General features: G+C 36.5%; 1 non-coding gene across 1 annotated transcript; it reads right to left on the reverse strand.

The window, feature by feature from the left end:
• Window positions 1-19340: 19340 nt before the first annotated feature.
• On the reverse strand, window positions 19341-19447 carry LOC136221222 (small nucleolar RNA R71). Its single transcript, XR_010685000.1, has one exon. It is a non-coding gene; the product is annotated as a small nucleolar RNA R71 (small nucleolar RNA).
• Window positions 19448-20696: the final 1249 nt, after the last annotated feature.

The raw sequence follows: 20696 nt of genomic DNA on the forward strand, positions 1-20696 counted from the left end.
ACCAAGATGTTGAGACTTTGAAGAAAGATCATGCTTCAACACGTCAGAAACTGTTTTCCTTTTTCTGCTGTAACAATGTTGAGTTCACACCATCTCCACCGTCTTCACCATATGCATAATAGGTTCTATCTTTCCATATTTTTCTTTTTATTTTCTTTCCTTTTTAGTTTTTTGTTTTCTAGTTTTTAGTTTTAGCATGTTTACATTTTCTATTTTCCTCGCTCAATGATGACATTGTCCGATTTAAGTGTAGGGGGAGTCGTTTATCGAGTCCATGTACGAAAGAATTTTTTTTTACTATCAAGCAAAAAAATTAGAAAAATCAAGAAAAAGATGTGTCTCTTTACTGACTTGGATCAGGGAAAGCGATTGAAAAAATAAATAAAAAAAGTCGATCCCGGTACCTTTCCTCTTTGTCATTTTACGTTATTCTTGTATATCTTTATCTTTATTTTAAAATTGAACATTTATATGCAATTTTTAAACTTATGATTTCTTAAATCATGTTTTTGGAAAACTGTTTTTAACTTGATTCTTCTCAAAATTATTTCAAAATACAGATGAGGAACTAAGGAAACTATAGCCATAATACATATAAGGTCATTAAATCAATAAAGGATGAGGGTATATGCATTTGAGAGAAAAAACGAGTTGAGAGAAATATCCAATTTGATATGAAAAATGTGAGAAGTGGTATGGAGCATAAGATGCAACCACTTAAGTGAGCCAAAAGAAAAATTATATATGCAGATTGCAACTCGAAAAACGAGTAAAAAACAAAAGCAGATGCAAAAGTGATAAGAAAAGAGCGGAAAAAGGTGAGTATGGTACAAAGCATAAAATGCAAAATACCTAAAAATGCCTTGAGTCTTTTTTATCATAAGTGTGTGCTTCAAAAACGTCCTCAAATCTTCATCTTGTTACCAAAAGTATAAATGAGATAGTTCATAGTTACATTCTATTTACATACTTTAGATTTTGCATATAAATTGTCTTCAAAGATATTCTTTAGAAATATTTTCAAGTTTTCAGATAAAGATGAATTTATATAATCGTAATTTAAAACGATTCGAAGAAGAAGCAAACGTCTTTGCTTGAGGACAAGCAAAAGATTAAGTGTAGGAGAATTGATAAGTCCTTAAATTACGTATTTTTGCATGCATATTCATGTTTATATTAATGCATTTAGCTTAGTTTAGGATAGGTTTTGGAAAGATTTCACTTGTTTGTTCATGATTTTTACAGAGATAGGTATGAAACACATAAAAACTCAATATGAAGGAATATCAGCAAGGAACAAGCCAAAGACAGAAGAAATGAGCCAGAAATATGGCAAAACTGTCACGTTCGTGACCCTCCTGTCTCGAATGTGACATGCCTTAAACCCGAGCATTGACAGAAAGCCATCTATCGCGATCGTGGCCCATGCCGCGATTGTGACAGACAACTTCGCCAACTTTACATGGCAAAGCAAAGTCACGAACGTGACACTCCTGTCTCGTTCGTGACCGACGTCTTCACTACAAAAAGACATGATTCTTTAGTACAAATGCATCTCTTTCAACCCGAATCATCATTTTTCTTCACCACGGGCTGTGACTATCCATAACAACACTTGAAGAGTTTTCATCTTGAAGAGACACAATCCTTCATCCACTATAAGAAGGATACTCCTCTCTCTATTCAGATATATACGATTCAATACAACAAGCAAGAAGATAAAATACAGATTGATACTCTGCAGAGATAAACTGAAGATATCAAGATTCTATAGTTTCTAAGCTTTTATTTCCAGCATTGAAGGAAGCAAGATCGAGAGATACACTTCCTCGAGATGCAAGATACGAGACACAAAAGAAGAAGACGTCCAGAGGCCTAACAACCTTAGAGAGACAGTAAAAGGATTCACAGCCCCTATACTTAGTCTTTATTCTATGTATTCTTTACTGTTGACATATCATTAACTCTGTCAAACACTTGTTTATCAAAATCACAATTCAATCTAATGCAAATTCTTTTATGTTCATCATCAAATTCTATTACTGCTTTTATGAATATTCTAGGGAAATCCATTTAAGCAAGACATAGGAATAGGTATCATTTTATGAAGTTAGAAGAGATTTAGTTCATAAAAAGATAATTGTATCACATAATCCACTTGATACGTTTTTAATTCTTAATTCTAATTCACTACGATAGGTCGAGGAATTAGGATTATCTATCTAAAAACATCTAAGTTATTTAATCCTGGATCGAGAGATTGGATTAAATATTCTTATATGATACAACTGCAGTAAGTTTGAAAAGAGTTTTCAGGTTTATATTTATAAAAATTTGTATGTATCATGGGCTATGTACGGAATGGAAACTTAGGAAATATAATTTAAGTATTATTATCATTCTTTTAAATAAAACTATTTACAAATCTAATTATTTATTCTCTATAACCAAGAGAAAATGAATTTATAAATTAAATCGGTTATAGTAGTTAACCAACGTTCTTTATGGGATCGATATCTTTTATTACTACAAGCGAAACCGTGCACTTGCGGAATTCGCCTAACACTATATATACATAATATAGATATAAGTTTAAAATAAATTTAACAAAACTAATCATACATGTAACACAACTAAGTATTAACAAGGAAATTATATATATATATATATATATATATATATCAAATTGAAAGAAAGAAAAAGTAAAATAAGATATAACTATAATGTGATTACTAACAACTATACTATATAATGTAAATCAATGAAATTATAAAAAGTATATAACTATAATATAATTAATATTAAATATACTATATGATATAAATAAATGAAATTATAAAAAGTATATAACTATAACATATAACTATAATATGATTAATAATAAATATACTATATAATATAAATAAATAAATGAAATTATTGAGAGTATGTAACTATAATATATAGCTATAATATGATTAATAATAAATATATATATATATATATTAAATAATATAAATAAATGAAATTATAGAGATATAGAAAGTATAATACATAGCTATATATATATATATATATATATATATATATATATATATATATATATATAGATATATATATAGCTATGTATTATACTTTCTATATCTCTATAATTTCATTTATTTATATTATTTAATATATATATATATAGAGCGTACGCTCCATCTAAATGGCTTTTTCTTCGACGTCCTCCTTCCTCCTTCCTCCCCGTGCGCCGCCAGATGGGGGTGCTCGTATGAGTGTTCCGCCTGAGATTGAGTCCTCCCGCCACTTTTAGAGAGATCTGTTACTCGATAAGGAGGTCCTTTACGAGGCTCGTTCTCATGAGAATCTAAGAGAACAGGGCCAGGTTGCCATTGAATTTTCTGAGGATAACCCTTTGTATCCGAAGGTTTCACTCACACCAGAATTACGACGCAAGTTGGAATCGCCTGGGGAAAGTGCTCTAGTCATCAAGCTTCTTGGCAAGAATTTAGGTTACCTTGCCCTTCACAAGAGTGTTTCTGAATTATGGAAGCCTATTGCAAGTTTCAAAATGATGGATTTAGGACATGGTTTCCATGTGGTAAAATTTGCTGACCCGCTTGATAGGGAGCATATTGTAATGGATGGCCCATGGGTTAACTAGGGGTATTATCTCACTGTTAGAACTTGGTCTCCCACTTTCTCCCCTTCTGACTCTCTTATTGAGTCGACTCTTGTTTGGATTTGGTTACCTCAGCTTCCATTATTTTATTACAACCAAGATGTTCTCTTAGGCATTGTTGAAGCTATCGGCAAACCAATTAAGGTCGATGATAATATAGCCTTTGCAGACCGTGGTCGTTTTGCTAGGGTGGGTGTGGAAGTTAACTTGATGAAACCATTGATTGCCAGGTTTGAACTTGATGGAGCTGAACAACGGGTTGAGTATCAAGGACTGCTTACAACATGCACTAAATGTGGGAGATATGGGCATAGTCGACAATCGTGCTCTTGGCCGAGTGTTCATCCAGATAGTATTTCATGTTCTGAGATGGATGTTGAGGTTCCTAGTGCTGTTAACCAGATTGGTGCTGAGATTAGTACTTCTAGTGACCTCTTGCCTCAGCCTGGTAAGCCTTCGCCTCCCGAAATAGAGTATAGCCCGTGGATGATTGTCCCAAGATGCAAGCAAGCTTCCAGGGTGAGGAACCCTTTGAAGGTCACTAAGTCGATCCTAGGGTTGTTACCTCTAATCCTTTGCTGAATCTGTAGTGGACTGGAGAAAAATCACACTGGATCATGGATTAAAGCACCAGTTTAGGAGTTCAAAATCACATATACCTTCGTCGAGACGGTTTCGTCGTGGTCCAGGAAGAGAGAAGACCTCAGTTGATCTGTCTGCCTGATCCTCTGTAAACACGATTGAGGCATTTAGTCCTAATACTTTTGTGGCTCTGAAGAATCCAAGTGAGGATGGTTTGGAAGTTATGAAAGCTCTTCGGCCTTCTGTCCTCTCTCCCTGGATCATTGTAGGGGACTTGAACTACATTAAAGCTGCTGATGAAAAGCTTAGTGGTTATGCGGTTATCTCTAACCGTTGTGCCATTTTCAGTCATTGGATTGAGTCACTTGACTTAGTCGAGTTGGGTTTTATTAGACCTCCATTCACTTGGTTTAGAGGTCGGAGCCCCAGAAGTCGTGTGGGTTGTCGCCTAGATCGGACCCTTTGTGACTTAAACTGGCGCCACTTCTTCCCTAATTCCATTGTCAGACATTTGCCACGACATCATTCAGATCATGCTCTTATTTTAGTTGACTTAAAGATTCATATGACGAAGCCCCTTCTGTCTTCGTTCCGTTTTCAAGCTGCGTGGTTCGAACACCCAGGGTTTGCTGACTTTGCTCGATCTGTGTGGAGGGGGTCGAGTTCTTATGTGGCTTGTCCGATCTCACTGCCCAACTTCAAAATTGGAATCAGAATGTTTTTGGGGACATTATGCATCGTAAGAAACACTTGCTTGCTCGGTTGGGAGGTGTGCAGCGTCGCCTGTGTCAGGAAAATCATGGGGGATTATTTAAGCTGGAAAGAAAGCTCTCCAATGAGTTATCTACAGTCTTGCGACAGGAAGAGTTATTGTGGTGTCAGAAATCTCGTGTTCGTTGGATTTGTTGCGGTGATCAAAATACATGCTTCTTCCACACATCGACAATCATTAGGCGCCAGTGTAATCGGATGGATAGGATCCAGAATGAGAATGGTTGTTGGGTTTGGGAGCCAGATATTGTTAAAAATATGGCATTGCGACACTTTTAGTCTGTATATACCAAGGAGCATTGTCAATGACCGACTCTGCATTTGATACATCGTTTCCCATGTTGGGAGGTTTCGGCTTTGGGAGAGCTAGGGAAACCGTTTAGCGCTGTCGAGGTTAAGGCAACTTTTTTTGACAGTGTTGAAGGCGCTTAGGAAGGACGGGTATCCTGCGGGTTTTTATCAGCAACTCTGGTAGGTGGTCGGAAAGTCAGACTGACTGCGTCTTACATTCTCTTAATCATGGTATTTTGGAGGATGGAATGAATGAGACGTTAATTACTCTAATTTCGAAGATTTCGCATCCGGTTAATTTATCTGACTTTCGACCCATCAGCCTCTACAATGTTCTTTACAAAGCGGTAACCAAGTGTTTGGTTCAACGGTTGAAGTCTCACTTGTGTTATATCATTGGTCCTTGCTAAAGTAGTTTCGTCTTGGGTTGACAAATAACTGATAATGTGATTATTATACAGGAAGTCATGCACTTCATGAAGCACAAAAAAGGGCATGCAGGGGCAATGGTGATGAAGCTTGATCTTGAGAAGGCCTATGACAGAATTAGTTGGGCTTTTTTACGAGATTCGCTCATCTGTTTGGGCCTGCCTGATCATTGGGTACACCTGATTATGACCTGCATTTCGACGCCTATGATGGCAGTTCTCTGGAATGGTGAAGCTTCTCCTCAATTCACCCCGACTCGTGGGCTTCGTCAAGGTGATCCTCTCTCTCCATATCTCTTTGTTTTATGCATGGAGCGGTTAAGCCACATTATCCTTGGTGAAGTCAGCACTGGTTGTTGGAACCGTTTCTCGCTTTCCAGGGAAGGCCCATGCCTATCCCCCATGTTTTTTGCTGATGATATCGTGCTTATTTCTGAGGCTTCAGTCCAGCAAGCTAGTGTGATTAAACGGGTGTTGGATGTTTTTTGTGACGCTTCTGGGCAATGGGTTAGTCTATCCAAATCCTGTGTTCTCTTTTCTAATAATGTCCCAGGTCGTTTGTCGGCGGTAATCAGTTCTGAGTTGAATATTGCAAGCACTACTAATTTGGGCAAGTACCTACATCTTTCTCATGGGCATCCCTCGAAAGAGTCTTTTTAGCATATTATTGATCGAGTTCAATACCAACTAAGTGGATGGAAATCTCACTGTTTGTCTGTTGCTAGAAGGGCGACTCTGGTTAAGGCTGTGAATTCATCTCTCCCTGCCTATGCAATGCAATCAACTATTCTACCAACAAGCGTTTACTGTAGGCTTGATTATTTAAACAGACAATTTTTATGGGGAGGCTCTGATGCGCAGTGGAAGATTCACCTGGTTAACTGGCAGTCGTCTGCCATCCTAAGGATGAGGGTGGCCTTGGTGTTCGTGTTACACGAGATTTTAATTTGGCCTTAATGTCTAAACTCAGCTGGCGGATGTTCACGGAGGAGAGGACGCTTTGAATTCGGATTTTACGAAGAAAGTATTCCCAAAACCTTACTGGGCTGGAAATTTTTCACGCAATGATGAACTCGAGCTTTATTTGGAAATGTGTGGTCAAGGGGTCAGTTTTGTTGAAAGTTGGGTTGGAACGGTTGGTTTCAGATGGAACTGATACGAAGTTTTGGGCTGATACTTGGGTTGAGGGAGTTCCCTTGGCTGCCTCGTGCCCTCAACCGTTAGCAGATGGTGATGTGGTTAGAACGATCTCTTCGTACTGGCTCGCTCATGGTGGTTGGGATTGGGAGGCCATTGGCGTTCATCTTCCTTCTACGGTGCTCCTATAGTTAGCCTCCATGGTCATTTTCCCTAGGAACGACATACTTGACTCTTGGAGGTGGAAGCTAACCGTGTCTGGTAATTTTTCTGTTAAGACTGCTTATCTTCTAACTCAGTCTATTGGGCCTGGAGCGGTGACTTCTCTAATGTGGGGGCTTGTGTGGAAGCTTCAAGTTCCAAAGAGATTGCGTTTCTATGTCTGGCTTGTTTTTCATAATAGTGTGCTCTCTAATGAGACTCACGTCCGACGTCAGATTTGTCTGGATAGTTCCTGCTCAGAGTGCAGAGAGTCACAGTCTATCTTGCATATAATTCGCGATTGCCGAGCCGCAAGGGCGGTATGGGCCTTGTGGATACCTTTGGAGGAGAGGGATGAGTTTTTTAGGAGACTTCTCATTGTATGGATGTAGAAGAATCGCTGGCAGCACGACTTAGTTAGGTACGGTGGGAGGTTACTTTTGTTACGATTATTTGGTGGCTTTAGCGTTGGAGGTGTTTACGTGTGTTTTGAGTAGGAGGGGTGTGTGTTGTCTGAATAAGGCTGAGTTTCTTCAAAGGAAAATTGCTAGGTTCAGGGAAGCTTTCGGCTTTGAAGAGCGCATGAGGGCTGGGGATCGGCAGGAGGTTTTCATCCATTGGCAACCGCCGGAGGTTGGTTGGTTTAAATTAAACAGCGACGGTGCTAGCCAAGGGAATCTCGGATTGGCATCGGCTGGAGGAGTGATGCGGGATGCTCATGCCTGTTGGGTTACGGGGTTTGCAGAGAATCCAGGGATGTGTTCGGCAGTCCTTACTGAGCTGTGGGGCCTCTACTTTGGGCTTCGGGTTGCTTGGGATAAAGGGTGCAGACGGCTGGTGGTTGAGTTAGATTTAGAGTTGTGGTCCAATTTGTTTAGGAAGGCACTGAGAACTGTCATCGTTGTTACTAGCTTGTGAATAAGTGTCGAATGTTGTGTGCAAATGATTGGAAGATTTGGCTAGTGCATGTGTACCGGGAAGGTAATTGCGCTGCATATTGGATGGCTAACTTCACAGGACGTCAATCTTTGGGTTTTCACGAGTGTGAGGAGCCTCCTCCAAGAATCCAGGATGTTCTTTTTTCTGATTATTGTGGGATGGATCGTCCGCGGATGATTCGGTCCTAGTTTTCTGTTTTCTGGGGTTATAGCCCTCCATTCGATCAATATATATATATATATATGGGGTTGATCTTAATGGTACCAGTAACCATCTATATCCTAAATGGAACCAAAATCTCAACCATTGATTTTGATCCAATAGTTTGATCATTTAATGCAAAAATTTGTAATTAATAGTCATAATAAATGACTTATCTTGTGAATTGCATTTTTCTCTCTCTTTGTAATTACTCCTTCTTCTTCATTAGCCTTCATCTTTAATACAGATTAATCTGGAAATTACATTGGAGAATTCATTGGAAAAATCATCACGGTGGCTGGAAAATGCATCGTGGTGGCCGGAAAATTCATTATCGTTAATCGACTTTTCTTGTTGATTTCGACTAACAACTTGGTTTCGATTTCATTAATATTACTCGGTTAATTTCTGAATTGATGTTTGTGTTCCTCTTTACTTCATAATGGATTTATTTCTTAAGTTTCCATAAACTATATTTCAATTGGAGTTTCAATATCCATTATCGGCAAGTGTTAAACTTCCATTGAGTTAGTTGTGTTTTGTATATATTGATAGATTGTAAAGTGTTATTGCTTTTGAATAAGAAATTTAAGAGGATTAAATTCAACCTTCAGAATATTCATTAAACACGTTGGAATGTTGCTCTGAACTCCAAATAATGTTTCACATTATTATTTTACACAAATCAGAAGAAAGTGTTTTCTTCTGCGTATTTTTTACCGCTCTATAATGTCTACAAAGTTTCTCACAAGTCTTTTTTTATTTTAAGTAGAAGTGCACATTGGTGAGAAAAAACGTAGTGTTTTGGGATTGGGCTTAAGAGAAGCGGTGCGTTCTATGTGGATTGGTTTTGCATTTTGGGCTCTTAATAGGCTTTTTCAGAGTTTGATGTGATTATAAGAATTTTTAATGCACAATTGAAATAATAAGAAACATCATAAATAACAACAATAGTTTATGAAAAGCAACAATATCAAAACATTAAAATTTGATGAACCAATACTAATTGTTACTAGTCTACATTTTGTGCAACATTATTCTTCTTTCGAGGACAATTCCTGGAATCATGACCAGTCTGACCACAAATTCTATAGTGGTTCAGATTCGTCCTTATTTTTTTAGTTTCGCCACAAGACTTTGTTTTCGACATATACATATGATTTGTTTTTTTTTCTTACTAGCCACAGTCGGCCGACCCTTTGTTATGCTAATATTGGCATCGAAAATAGGAGTAGGACATGCTCCTTCATCACATTGTACATTTTCAGAATTTTCACCTGGAGTAATGTTCTCCAATTCCATATTCAAATCAGATATAACCTTCGAATAACAGTGAGAAAATAAACGATGAAGAGTTAGAAGAATGTAAATAAAAATAACTATCTCACAATAACTGAATAAAACTCGCTTTTGAATTAACCTTTAACCAAAAGCATAATAGGTTAGCAATAGACTGTCATGGAAGCTCAACCTTTTCCAAAATAAAATGTAAATTAATAATGTAAAAACTTGATTACAAAAGAACGGAAAGTTTTCCTCTTATAATAAAAATCCTAACAAAAATAAAGTGCATCTCCACTAAATCCTATAAAGTTCACCCATGATCCATTTTCTGAGGAGTTGTTGATTACGGAAAGAAAATGGAGTGGAATAAGTCAAATGAGATGGATGTGCGCATCTGACTGAATCGGATGTTCTGCAATCACTTAGTCTTGGGCAAGACCAACTTCCAGTTTGCTTCTCAGTCCTCCAAAACTCTCTCTTCTTCTGTTTTAGGTCCTCACAAGCTCCGTTCATATGCTACAAAGTCCTATTTTCCATAAGTTCCTCAGCGGTTAGAATTCAACCTGTAGATAGCTATTCAATAATCAGCAAATAATTCTGCGATTACTTGGTCTTGGGCGAGACTAACTTTCAGGTTCGCTTTTCAGACCTCAAAAACTGTCTTGATTTTGTTTAGGTCCTCACAAGCTCCGTTAATATGCTAGAAAGTCCTCTTATTTTTCATTTGTTCCTGAAAAGGTGGAAAATACAAAAACAAGCATAACACATGCATAGTGGTCGCTTTTAGCATGTTTTGTCGGCTTAAGACTGGCTTTTAGGTATAGGAAAGTAGGCACTTAGCAAATACACCACACTTAGCCTAATGCTTGTCCTCAAGCATGTCAGATCATGACATAAATCCCAGCCTCTGTTGTTTTACTTCTCACGTTTCCTTTTCCTAAAACCCTCATGCATTATGAAAACCAAATTAACGATCATCAATATCAGAATATTTCTATCTCCTAGCGTGCACTTCACCACTTGAAAGATCTCAACAAATGTGGTAAGTCATTTATGCAAGATAAGGCCAAAATGAAATCAACAACACTCACTCGGTGGATCACACAATCTGACAAATGTTTATAGGAATTATTTCTGCACGTTTTAAGATTCACACAAGTCTCAACATAGAAAGAAATTACCATAGTCTTGCCAATATACCAAATCGCCACCACATTGTATGAGTTCAAGTTTGGAAAATTAAAGGATCCTAGTACAGGGGTTTGGTTGAGCAAAAGGAAGGTTTATACAAAAAGGTGAAAGCAATTTAGTAACAGTAAAGATAAAGGAGGAGAATGAACACTTTTCAGTTTGTACCTATTTGTGTTTTTCTGATATTTCTCTATTTTTTCCCTTTTTAAAAATTTTTTCTCTTTCTGTTTTGAACTTGAACAAGAGGAAATTCTGAACTGATTTGGAAGTTTTTCACAAATGAGGAATGGATGACATAAAATAGAGCAAGTATACCCTTGGTCATAGAAAACAGACATGAACAAGGATGAAGATCAAGTGTGTTGACCCGGGTTTAATTATGAAAACCTTTTTACACTCTATAGACGATGAGAGAATGCGATAGTGCAAAGTACTTCGCACGAGAAAATCTATTTGAAATGACATAGAAAGTACACTTTTTAGGCATATGATATGTGCATAGCTCTTGTCGATAAATCACAAAAATTGATCACGTGTAGGTTGTGTCTATGCACACAGAATCAGCTTATCAAAAAACAAAAATGGGACGGTCAACCGTAAGGTGATAAAGGAAAGAAAATTTGGTTAGCAAAGAAATATTTACAAGGCAAATACCAGGTTCCTCTAACATTCAATTTATGAACTCATCGAGTGTGGTCTTGAAATGTATAACATGGCAAGTTCTAGAATTTCAATCTATATGGACTAGGTGAAGTGTTCTGCTTCGTGTCATATGTAGGCTCAAATATACTATCCAGGACTAGGTGTAAATTCATATTGTTGTTTCCATGGTTACTTTTTCAAACATTTGAGCATGCCAATTGGAGATCTTTCAAGCTGTGGATATGCAAATGGATACAAAAATATTTTGTCACTTCTAAAATGGCCAATTTGGTGTAAATAATACATGGGGGCATGCAGTACTGAGTCACATGATTGTCGATCCTATTAGCATGGGAAATATGAGCTAGCAATGACAGCTTCTACGACAACAAAGAGATAACAAAAAAAAATTGATTTGGGTAGCTAAAAACATAGGCCTACGAGTGTAGGGTCACAGTTTCTAGAGATATCGCCCTCCATCCATTTCCCATAAAAACATATCAATAGATCAAAAGGACAGACTTACAACAAGTTTTCAAAATGTCAAAATGAGCATAAGAAAAAGGGACCACAACACGACAGAGTAAAAAGGAACCACCTCCATCAATCACAAACCAGTCACACGACATACTTCTAACAAATCCCCTCCCCCACTTTCTCCTCGCATTGTCCTAAATGCGGAATTAATCAATTATTGGGGTGAAGGCACTAAGTAAACATTTAAAAAGTGTAAAGTTGAAGAAATTTTACTGCCCGTGGTAGAGATGCTTAGAGCTCTATTCCTGGTTTTGAAATGGGGGTGTGAACCCCACACTTTTGACGTAGGCGATCTGATTTGCATGAAGTTGTTTGACAACAGTTGACAGCTGGCCAACAACATCAGTCAATCTCTCGAGCCGACGTAAGTACTCCGGATGTTCCAATGGGGAAAATGGTCTCAGTGGAGGTGCTGAGGTAGACGCTTCAGGATTTTTGTTTGTGTAACGTTTTTCAAAACGTTCACCATAGGGGGCTAGTTCACCTACATTCACAAATAGAAAGAACCATCCTCGCCCACACGGATCAAGCGCATAACATGTAAAGATGCAATGTCTAGGATAAAGTTATGGCAAGCAATGTGCTTTGTGGTGCTTGTGAGGTCAAACTCACATAAGTGAACATCAATCTAGTGCTTAAATGGCATAAAAACAATTGCTTGGACTCTATGCATAATTTCCTAAATTTTAAAGTAAGCCAATACCCAAGATTGCATGATTTATTCTCCATCATACACCATAGGAAAAATAGTTCAGACTTAGAAATGACTGTTGTGTCATTGTTCCTAAAAGATGTGTTATAGGCCAGTATGTGATGCATATAACAAAGAGCTTCGTTAATTATCAGATTGGCTTTCGAACGGGCTGGTTTAAATGGAATGGTGTTTAGTCCAGTCAAGGCCCTATAGATCTCTACATCATTGAATTCCATAGGGTAGTCACAAAGCATGCTGGTGTATGTGTAGTCACAGATGTCATAAAGACTAACCAGTCCTAAGGCCGCACTGAACTCGGTCACAAATAGTGTGTGGTGTGTGCCCATTAACCGAAAAATGATCGAGGGTGTGTGCAAATCAAAGTCTTTAGCTTTGTGGTCAAATTCATAAGTGCTATAGAATGCATGCACAAACTCATCAAACACAGGGTACTGTAGGTCAAAGAATTTCCCCCAACCAATATGATCAACTAACTCGTAAAAAGCATCATACAACTTATGTTTTTTCAAAGTAGTATCGTCCACAGTTCATGTTTCGACAATTGTTAAGTGTCTAACAGATTCATACCTTGATGTGTGCTCGGCGTTGTCGAATGTGAGGTCGGTGTTGGGTGGGCGAATGGGCGAAACGTAACAGGGTTTACCTTTTGGCCATTTTTTTCTTTTCTACCTATGTGGTTGTCGTTCTTCCTCGGACTCGTCGGAGGAAATGGTGGTCGGAATTTGGTCAGGGTCGTCACTATCCTAAGCTTCAGTGGAAGAGGAATCGGAGGAAGATTCATATGGCGGAGTGGGTGGTTTCTCTGCCGTCGCTGGTTGATTCAAAGGTTGGTGACCTACGCGAACCTTCCTCGTGAATCGTGTGGCGATGGCCAAAGGTGGTCGAGTTGGTGTGGCGGCGGATGGTGGTTGTTTAGCTGCCTTGGACTTCCTTACCGGTTGTTTCCGTTTGATTGTGGAACCGTTGGCCATTGAGTGTTGGTGAGGATTGGGAGTGCAAAGGTTTTTTTAGAAAATTCATTAAACTCAAAATATTTATAACCAGCTTGTTATCCAATTGTACGTTGTTTAAGTAACGAAATTAAGCACGTGGGAATTTTGATCTGAACTCCAAATGATGTTTTACATTATTATTTTACGTAAATCATAAGAAAGCGTTTGCTTATGTGTGTTTGTTCACCACTCTATAATGTCTACAAAGTTTCTCACAAGTCTTTCATTTTTAAGTATATGTGCACAATTGCGAGCGAAAAACGTAATGTTTTTGGATTGGGCTTAAGAGAAGTGATGCGTTCTACGTGGATTGGTGTTGCATTTTGGGATTTTAATATGCCTTTTGATAGTTTGACGTGATTATAAGAATTTATAATGCACGATTGAAATACCTAACATCAGAAATAACAGAAGGAGTTTATGAAAAAGGAACAATATCAAAACATTAAAATTTGATGAACCAATACTAATTGTTACTAGTCTATATTTTGTGCAACATTTTTCTTCTTTCGAGGACAATTCCTGGAATCATGACCAGTCTGACCACAAATTCTACAATGGTTCGGATTCGTCCTTATATTGTTAGTTTGGCCATAGGACTTTGTTTTCGACCTATCCACGTGATTTGTTCTTTTCCTGCTAGCCACAGTCGGCCGACCCTTTGCTATGCTAATATTGGCATCCAAAATAGGAGTAGGACACGCTCCTTCATCAAATTGTACATTTTCAGACTTTTCAGCTGGAGGAATTTGCTCCAATTCCATATTCAGGTCAGATATAACCTTCATTAACCTTTCAAATGCATGTTTCGATCTTGAAGGAAGGTAAGATGTTAAAAAATTCTGTTTTGATATTGCTCCATACATAATATGTTGATCTGATTCTGGATGATTGAATTTTCTTTCCTTGTCTACAAGCAAATGTTAAGCAGGTTTAGCATCTTTTAGCCAACGACAATTTACCAAGCAAAGAGGCAACGTCATTATCTCCATATTCTTCATACAAACGAAAATATGCCTGCAAGGAATTCCTTTTGCCACCAAAAAATTACAACTGCATTCCACATTTTGTAGATCCTTAGAAATCTTAACTCGACGGTTTGGCCATGAACCCCCATATACTTTTACGAGAAGAATGGTATGATCTGGATCCGTTTCATCGCTCATGCTGAAAATATATTTACTTGATCGGTATATCTCCCTTTTTATCCGTAGATAAATTTCCCTTGTGAAAATTGAAGAAACTTGTTCCTCCACAGATGGCATAGAAGTTTGTCCCGACATTGTTTCATTTATCTTTGTTTTGAAGTGCTCTTTCATCTCGATAAAATTTAGTTGTGATAAAAAATACTCATATTGTCTGAAAAACATCCATAATGGTATTTTGTTTTCCAAGTGAGCTTTCAATAAAGCATTCATTGACTCACATCTACCCATCGCTTTAGCACTGCCAAAATTGTGATGTCGAAGAAATGTGTCTTCCACTGCATTCTAGTCGCGTGTTGGGCCTGTATCCATACATTATTATCCAATCTATGTTTTGCTACCATCTCCTCCCATTTTTGCTCCCACTCGTCCTCTCTGTAGTTACTAGATCGTTACAGAATAAATAAATAAAGCCAATTCAATATAAAAAAAATACCTCAATTCCGATAGTTCATAAACTTAAGATCATAAATAAAATTTATTACCTGAAAATAAACCTTCTCAGCTCTGTATTAAATCCTTGGATGTGAACATGTTGGATTGCATTCTTCAATATGTTCCAAGAGCAAATACGATGTGGAATCCCGAGCATGATAGTTTCTAGTGCCTTATTCATTGATTTGCAACCATCCGTCAACACTATTACCGGCATTTTGCCATCCATCACTAATTTCAGTTTGGTATTTATAAACTTGCGATGTCTTGATTCCAACCCTTTTCATTGTTAGTGTTTGCTCCCTTGCCGAATCACTGACTTTTATGTTAGATCTCAAGAATGCCTTTTCACTGAATCTTGCAAGTGTGTGGTTGTGGTGGTCATTGAAGGACTTAACAAACCAATTACTCTTACCTGGAATTAGTTTAACCATAAAGGATGCCTTACAACCCGTTCTTGTTAACGGGCATACTTCTTTAGTCCTATTTTCAAGATTGTAATATTTCTGCTCTCTTTGACCTTGGCATAAACAAACCCAACTTCGAGTGGTTATAATACCCTTTCTGTTTGGCCTTTTCAATTTTTTTCTAACACTGAACCCCATCATCTTCTAATACAACATGTAAAAAGATTTGGCTTGTTCTATACTTACAAATATTTTATTGGCAAAGTCTGACTCTTATATTTGTACTGCTTCTTTGTCGATACCTATAAATTGCAGTAAGCCATTCCACTGTGTAATGTCTTCTCCGGTACATCCGTCCACCCCACCATGAGCTATTATTTGGTTTCCACTGAAATAAATCGTATCTTCATCTTCATCTTCATACTTGACATGGTATGCGTCAATGTCTTCGGATGTGTTGCCAAGAAAATTATATTTTACAAGAAATATGCAAGACGATTCTAATTACAGAGGAATGAATATGAAGATGGACTTTGCTATTTGGATACAAGTTTCATATACAGAACAAGTTGAACGGATTCTCTGTAAATTGAATATGGAGATGGACTTTGCTACGAAATAGTTAGTTTTTTGGCTCAAACATTAAATATGTTATCTTGGTCTATGTATTTTTTAATATATCAATTCTTATTAGACAACCATTACATGAGAGAGAATTTTTTTTAAGTTAACAAATGTAAATTCATTAATTTGACTTTACATTAATTGTATTTTTTAATTTGTATGTAAAATCTCTACAATTAGAGCATCTCCAAGAGACTCTTAGTGCACTCTCTAAAATTAATACTACTAGTATAAATAATTGACTCTTAGTGAAAGGAGGGAGACTCTTTAATAAAAAATTGTTAATAAACAATTAATTAAAAAAAACACAGTAATGAAATCGGGATCAATGCAGCTTCATTGCACTAAGTAGTTCTGAACTTTTGTAACTATGATGTGATTTGACAATCCACAAAGCTACGCATCACCTTTCATCGTCAGAATTAAACTAGAATAACAAAAAAAATACAAATAATTAAAAAAAAGTGTTTGGTTGTACAACTAAAGTTAAAATTTATACATAACTATTTACCATAAAATCAATTGATTTGCTTTTGCAAGCATTCATCATAAACAATATTACGAAGATTCCACAGTCGAACGTTTTTGGCTGTCTTGGAACATTTATAGCACGCATAATTTTGAAGGAACCAAAGCTTAAACCAGTCTTTTTCGATTTGATTTGGTCGTCTAATACAAAGTCTAGAGCGCGCAACTGCATTTAATTCATGTTTTGGGGCATTAAAATTTTAAAAATCAATAATTTGAAACAACTACCATAATAAAATAATAAATAAAACTTACTATTTCGATAATCTTAGTTGTAGATTGGATCGTTATTTTCAGCAAGTGAGTTCCCAACTTCTACAGTTTTATTTTTTTATCGTAAACCGGCACAAAATGTAGTGCTTGTTTTGCAGAACAGGAATAAAAATCTGAAGTTGTAATTGACGTTAGATTAAATATAATACACATTTGAAGAAATTTCAACTTAACTAAAATTACAGACACACCTCATTGCATTTTGATAAGCCCAAAATATACCTAAATTAGCATGCATAAATATGTCAATTTCAAGTAAAAAATATGTTAATTATATTATTTTGGAAAGATTTCACATTGGTATTTGTTGTTTGTGTGTAAGGTGTTAATTATTTGGAAAAATCCAAATAGGAGCAAAAAAGGAGTGAGAAATCAAGCTTTTGTAAATATCACGTACGAGAATCAGAAATCACGTTAGAATTCAGTGCACAACCAAGGAAGAAAAGAAAACATTGTTGTCACGACCGAGATTGTCAAAATCTTGATCGCGGCAAGCTAAGGGGCGGTCTGAAACGCGCGTCTTCCTTCCTTCCTCTTCCCTAAATCACATACGAGATTCTTGAATCTCTATAGTGACAGTGAAGGCATTTAGCACATTTAACATGTTTATTTCTCTAAGCGACGCATCCTTTCATCCGGATAGAGGCAATCCTTCACCAACGGACACGTCTCTTCAGCATACCTCTTGGAATATTATAAATAGAGGAAGAAACTCAGAATTCATGTTGGTTGTTTTTTTAGTTACACAAAATTAATCAATTGTGACTAAAGTACAAAAGCTAGAGATACAAGATATAGATTTTATTATTTACATTAGAGTTTACTCAAGTCGTGTTTATACTCTGTAGATCACCGAGGGGTGCTATTTCGAGGATTCAGCAAGAAGAACCAGTGTTGGGGGCGACCCACGGTCTGACAAACTTACCAAGTTGAGTAAAGGATTGACAACCCGAAACTCTTCCTAGTCAAATGCCATTCAAACTTCTTCTTCTCTGTTAACTTGAGATGTTTCAACTCAAACGAATGAATATCTTTTAATTCAATTTCATCTTTACTGTTGTTTTATTTTAAGTTTGATCTAGCGATACTCTTTAAGTAATTCTAACGGGTGTTTCATGCAAAGTATTTATAAAAAGATTTTGGTATTTTTCATGCTAACTTGTTGGGCACTTAAGCAAATTCGGATTTATATTTGGTCATTACGAGAGATCGATTAATTGGGTATAAACACCGAATTTGATTAAGGTAATCAATCAAGGCCGAGGGGAAAGATTGATTACAGTTCAATGCTTTTTAAATTGAGTAAATTGATAATTTGTTATATCTTTCTAAACAAATCAAAGTTATAAGTTGTGTTTTTGCTTAATATAAATAAACCTTGAAATGAACTTTAATCTAAATATAATTTCTATAAATTGTAATCTCAACTATAACCAAAATTAGAATTAGAAACTTTTTAAACCATTTAACGATTTTTCTATTAGCCTCGAGAAACCGAATTAAATCAGAATAGTAATTTTATTATCAAAACGTTCCATGTAGGATCGATATTTTTATTACTACAAGCGAAACCGTGCACTTGTAGAAATCTCGCAACAAGTTTTTGCCGCCGTTGCTGGGGAACGCCAATTTGATTTTAAAAATTACTTTTTTTATTTTATTCCGAATCTTGGTTTATAGATACTTATACTTATATTATATATTATATATACTTACATAGTTTTTTTTAATTTTTTGTTTTGAAGGTAGTTTCAGTTCGTGCGTGTAATTTCTGTTCATGCGTAGTACTAGAAGTTCGGGCATTCAACCGGAATCACTTGAACCTGAAATTGAGAAGACGCTAAAGAAAAAGAAGAAAATTAAAAAGAAAAAGAATAAAGAGACACAAAATCAAGAGACACAAGTAGTAGAAATGGCTGGAGAACGCCCTAGACTTCTGGATGATGCTACACCAGGAGTTAACGGAGTTACCAATAGTGTAGTCAGACCCCAAATTAATGCAAATCAATTTGAGATAAAACCAGCATTATTAAACATGCTACAAAATAGTGTTACGTTCTATGGATTACCTAACAAAAATCCAAACACTCATTCGACTAACTTTCTTGAAATTTGTGACACCTTTAAGATAACAGACGTTTCTGCCGAGGCAGTCAAACTTCACTTTTTTCCTTTCACATTGAAGGACAGGGCTAAGGTTTGGTTGAATTCTATGCTGGCCGGAACAATCCAAACTTGGAACCAATTAGCCCAAGCATTTTTATCCAAATATTTTCCCCTAGCCAAAAGAGCCAAGATCATTAAAGAAATTACATTATTTACACAAAATGAAAATGAAACCTTGTATGAAGCATGGGAACGCTTCAAAGAACTTCAACGTTTATGCCCACACCATAATTTACTCGATGAACTTTTAATGCAAACCTTTTACAATGGTATTAATCCTACCACAAGGGGTTCACTTGATGCTATGTCGGGGGGTTTATTTATAAAGAAGACATCTGCTGAAGCAAAAGAAGTTTTAGAGGAAATGGCTATAAGCAGTAGCATGTGGCCCGCAGAGCATGCACAAACACTGGTTACTCCAAAACCATCGTCCTCAACTTCGTCATATGTTAAAGGTATAATTAATCTTGACCCTATAGCGATGCTACAAGCATAATTTTCTGCACTTTCGCATAAAATAGATAAGCTTGTAACACAGTGTGATGTTAACAGAAACTCCATCCAAAATGAAATGGATTATAGTGGTGTGGATGAGGTTGAACAAGTAAATATTCTCCAAGGATAGAATCGAATCAATAACCCGCATTCGAACACCTATAATCTAGGATGGAGAAATAATCTGAATTTTAATTGGAAAGAGAATAATAATACTAATGCCAATCAAGATAGAACCAATAAACCCCTCCATTAAGATAAAAAAAATAATTATCAATATAGAGATTCTATTGGCACACTGTCTTCCAAAATTGATAAATTTATTGATGCTATTGGTGGTAAGATGAATAATCATGATGAAAATTTTAAACGTATTGAAAATAAGTTTGATCAGTTTTTTAAAAACCACTCATCTAGCATCCATAATTTGGAAGTACAAATTGGACAAATTTCCAAGTCAATTTCATCCCGCAAGGAGGGTAGCCTTCCTAGCCATACAGAAGAAAATCATAAAGAGCAAGTTAAAGCTATAACTTTTAGATTGGAAAAACATTATTTAGGTCCGAAAATGCCTGGAGATGTTACTAACATTTTGTAGGAAAAAGATTTGACGACAAAGTCCAAAGAAGTGAATGAAAATTCAAAGAGTTCACCCAATGAAGCAAATGCAAGTGCATTTCAACCAATACCTCCTTTTCCTCAAAAAGTCTGAAACAAAGACTATGATAAGCAACTTTTGACATTTCTAGATAAACTTACAAATTTGCATATTAACTTAACGTTTATGGATGCAATAACTCAGATTCTCAACTATGGTAAGTTTTTGAAAGATTTGATATCTAAGAAAATAAGTTGGAAAGGTATTTCATCTATAGCATTGACTGAAGATTGTAGTTCAATTGCGTCGAGTCATGTGCCCACCAAGTTAAAAGACCCAAGATGTGTTACCATTCCTTGTAAATTGGGAGATATTGAATTCCCAAGTTGT

The sequence above is a fragment of the Euphorbia lathyris genome, chromosome 2 (genome assembly GCF_963576675.1).
Source record: "Euphorbia lathyris chromosome 2, ddEupLath1.1, whole genome shotgun sequence".
Lineage (NCBI taxonomy): Eukaryota > Viridiplantae > Streptophyta > Magnoliopsida > Malpighiales > Euphorbiaceae > Euphorbia > Euphorbia lathyris.